General features: G+C 42.6%; 1 long non-coding RNA gene across 1 annotated transcript; it reads left to right on the forward strand.

Annotated features, from left to right (window-relative positions):
• Window positions 1–444: 444 nt before the first annotated feature.
• LOC141417505 (uncharacterized) lies at window positions 445–2,340 on the forward strand. The gene is made up of 2 exons (XR_012442136.1): window positions 445–676; window positions 1,733–2,340. It is a non-coding gene; the product is annotated as an uncharacterized lncRNA (long non-coding RNA).
• Window positions 2,341–4,438: the final 2,098 nt, after the last annotated feature.

The following is a 4,438-nucleotide window of genomic DNA, read 5'->3' on the forward strand; positions in this document are numbered from 1 at the left end:
CCCCCATGAAAATCACAGTTTTTTTTCCCCCCAGTATTGCTCAGCCATTAGCAGAGGCTTGTGCCCCATATTCCCAGGAGGAAGAGAGCAGTATGGGTGTCTTCCACATCCTCTAGGGGAAAAGTAAGCCCCCCACTGGCAGCTCCCTCTTCTTCTCTATGTTGGTCCTCAGCCCCATCTTCCATTAACCCTCCCTCCAACCTCCTTTTCTACTTTTTCTCCAAAACAGGAATTATTTTGCACATTTTTTTCCAAGTCCAAAAATAGGAAAGAGAAGGGAACAGCTAATCTGGTCCAGCTGCTGAGTTTGCTACTTAACAAAAATGTTTTTTATAGTCATTTTCTCTCTGTTTTCCTTCACATCTGAACAACCTCCCACCTCCCACTCTCCACACATACACACCCTTTGCAAAACTACCCTCTCTAGAATTCAGAGAATGTATTTTTCCCAGCTCCCCATGGTTGGGATCCACCCAGATGAAGGAGCTCTGCTCAGAAGTGCCAAGCCAGTATACAGGTCTACTCCCCTCTGGCCTGTGCACATTCTGCTCAATCACTGTTCCCCTGTGAGGACCAGCACATCACACCCCAGATGATATCCTGGCCTTCTGACATCACAGGGAAGTTTGGAGGGAAGACAGAGACAGCAAAAAAGAACTCCCCAAGCACAGCTTCAGTGAGTAGGCAATCTGTAAAGTGACTTTTGTTTTTCTGTGAATAACCATATCCTAAACTAAACTCATGTCTTCATTCATTTCTTCAAACTGCAGTTTCCATGTGCCTAACTTAGGGCAGGTTTGGTGCTTGATGCTGGGGCAGATGCAGATGTATCCTGGCCATGTTGCTTGTATTGAGGATGTTTGTGCTAGAGGCTGGTAAGATTAGAGAACTTGAGGACTTTCTTCAGTCTTCTACATGGTCAGAGAGTATAGTGCTCCAAATGGAGCTCTTCTGACAGTAAAATGTGCCACGGACAGTTATGTTGGCATGAACTGGAGCTGTCCTAGGCAAGTGGAGACCAATGAGCACCCTACCTATAACAGCAAGTGTTCTCATCACCTAGGATGCTAGCTTTGACCAAAGTGATTTCTAGTTGAGTGGCTGTGGAAACAGAAGTGCTAACTCCCCACAGTTCCCAGGGACCCCTTTTCCAGTGCACTTCCCTACCTGTACCAAACTCATAACCAGAAAGGAATAGGTCCCTGGTCCTAACAATGCCCCTCCCAGCTTCTCCAGCAGTCAGTTTGCCCTGTCTTCATGCCTTCCTTTCCCTCATGCCCCTGGCCAGTGCAGGTGGGGAATAGAGAAGCCACCCTCAGTTTGCAATCTTCACTCTGGTTGATTAATAATTCTACCACTATCTTTTGTGGCATCTCAAATCAAATACAGAAATTTGAGGGCTGTAGATGAAATCTTTGTCCCCAAGTCTTTCATGGGTCTACAATTTAAAAATGCCACATGCTGTCTAAGAATGTGGACCTTTCTCAATATACTTCTGGAATTCCTTTTAGGAGGCAGTTGTAAAAGTCACACTTGGCTGAGCAGTCTCAGGAAGGAATCTTCATATCCAGATTCAGGTTACATTTCCCTGGAAAGCTTAGAGGAAGGGATTTTCTTAAAGAGTATTATCTCATTTTTGGCTGCAGAAAACTTAGTGACAGGATTTCTCTCATTTTTTAGCATAGAGACCCCATGTGAAGCTTTTCCTTCTTTCCTCTTGTATTTTCTCCAGGCTTGGAAGAGAGAGGAAACTCAGAAAGAAAAAGAAATTGCATCTGGAAGGGATTACCAGGTAATGAGCTTTGAAAGAAGGCAACATGACTCACTTGACCATCAGCTTCAGCAGCACTGAGAAAACACCAAATGAAGAACGGGTGAATGACAAGAAATCACATTATTTTGCATGGTATTGGAGAAGCAACAAGAAAAATCCCTTAAAAAGTCCATTTTGGGGGATTTCCACCAAATGAGGACAGAGTAGATGCCATGATTCCTTGGGTTGGTTATTGGCTGAAGTGCTGGTTATTGGCTGAAGTGCTTCCACATATCTTTATAAACCAATGCAGTAGCCTGGTGGGACTGGAGGACATGGGCTCAGGCTTCTTTGTATACATAGCTGGCAAGTCTGAGAAGTTCAGAAGGAGCAGCCATTGTCTGCCAGCCCAGCATCCAGTCCCCCTTCTATTGCAAAAAGCTCATCAGCTTTCCTTTGGGGGTCCACCTCTCACCCCCTCCCAGTCCATGTGATTCAGTGGCAACTTACCATACCTCCTATATCTAGTTTTGGTCACACGATGTAGATACATTCAATAAAAACCACAGTGATTTGCTTAGAGATGAGGACATGGCCAGAGACTGTGATTTGCATTTTTAAACAAGTAGCCCAGGAGATTCTAATTTGGTTTGTGAACCACAGCTTTGAAGAACACTGTTTTAGATGGTTGTGCGGATAAGTTAGATCAAGGTAGTCTAAATAAGCTAAGACTTAAAGGAAGTTTTCAGTGGTAAAAATGTGGAAGCCTCAACAAGGGCTAGGTGGATTTGTTTCCTCTCCTGAAGATCTCAGCTATGTTGGGGTGCCACGGCATAAAAGTGAGGAATGAGCCGTGCACAATAAACTCCAGGAATCAGCAATATCATAACTCCAATCCAACGTCATAACTATTTCCCCTATCCCATTTCACTTTCCTCTGAGCTCTCAAACCAAGTTTCCCTACATCAGCTTGGGAGGAAGTGCTAAATCAATAAGCTAAGACAGCCTAGACCAGGCTTAGGAGGGGCCAGGTTCAGCAAGCAAATCACAGTGACATCAGAACAGGTCAACCTTACATCAGTCTTTGTACACACCTGGGCCATTTCACTAGTTAAATGGCATCAAAATGGCAAGGGTAAAGTCATCTTGGATCAGGAAGAGGTTGTGTATATACCTCCAAAATTTCACAGTGTAATCCAGGCTTAGCTCAGTTGGTCTAGGAGTCTGCAATGAGTGTAGATATAAAAGAGTCAGAGGTGGATAGTCACCAACTTCATCAGGGGACTCAGTGAAGACAAAGTGGTCTCCAAATTGGAAGGATCTCCCTGCTTCCTTCTTTTTGATGGAGAACACCCAGATCCCAGAAGGACGAGAGGTTCTGGTAATCTGTTAGAAGCTGTGTGGTACTGTGTGACTCTGAAGTCAGGCTCAGAATGAGGTTATTGTTGTTAAATAGAAGGACATGGGCTTTGGGGACAAGTTCTGTGAGGCAGTCCCATTACTGATTAATGGGTCACTCCTCCTGGTCTAAAACATCTGATGCTGACTACTTATCCAAGATTCTCAAAGCAGGGTCAGAGTGGTAGACATTGGCAAAAGGTCTTTTCAACAGTTTCTGGAAGGAATTTTTAGTGGTCTTCAAGTCCTAAACCAACTAAGCCTTAGCTTAGTTGAGTTAAATTCAATATTTAATTCCTCTCTATGGGGGGCCCTTCTTCCCCCTGAAAGTTGGCTATATATAATTAGGAACATATTCCATGGATATGTTCTGGGGAATTCAGGATAAACCCAATTTATATATAATTATTAAGAATGTACCTTTAAATAGGTCCCAAATAGGGTGACAAAATATATGGCCATCTCATCCATGAATTTTTTTTATTAGTAAACCAATGAATATGTTTTGTCTGTTTAAAAAGTTTGTCTTTAATAAAGCAAGGAAACACAGTTAGGGAATGGAAGTAGGAATGATATTTGTTTAAAAATAACTATTGCAACATTTGCAGTTTTCTAACACGAATTCAGTAAGAATCCAACAATAATTTAAAAAACCTCTCAGGCAGTTTCAAAGATTTCTTGATGAGGATTGTTGACTCTTCTCTGCCTCAGCGCCCTTTCACTTGAGGAATCTATACTTGCTAAAGACCATCAGATAACATTGTAGCTGGATATTTTCCTTTAAAGCCAGAATTCTTTTTATTCTTACAATGAGCATCTACTAAGCCAGCTAAGACAAAAAAGAAGAAAATCAAATCCCTTATTCCAGGGAGGATCCTCAGGAAATGAGGAGATACAAACAAAATGTTCTGCCACAAGACTACTGACCCTCAAACAGTGCCTGGTTCCAAAAAAAGTAAATTGATTGTGTATGTTCTCAGCAAGTGAAGAGACCTACAGAGTTGCCAATTTCTGCCACCTAGACTCATCTCTCTTTCTGGGTCATCACTGAGTTCAGTGCTCAGCTTAATTCTGGGTCAAACCCATCAAATATGGGGATGATGACTAAACCAGTATAAGGAGAGCCTTATACTTCTCTCCTTTGTTGCTCCGGGTTCTCCTGAGGGATATGAAAATGTGTCTGGGTCCATCCCATCAGCACCATTTTATTGGTAACACAATGACTGCTTATTTGGGTGTTTACTATATTGCCAGAGCTGTTTCAAACACTATCTATGGCAATTTTAC

Source organism: Castor canadensis, chromosome 2 (genome assembly GCF_047511655.1).
Source record: "Castor canadensis chromosome 2, mCasCan1.hap1v2, whole genome shotgun sequence".
NCBI lineage: Eukaryota > Metazoa > Chordata > Mammalia > Rodentia > Castoridae > Castor > Castor canadensis.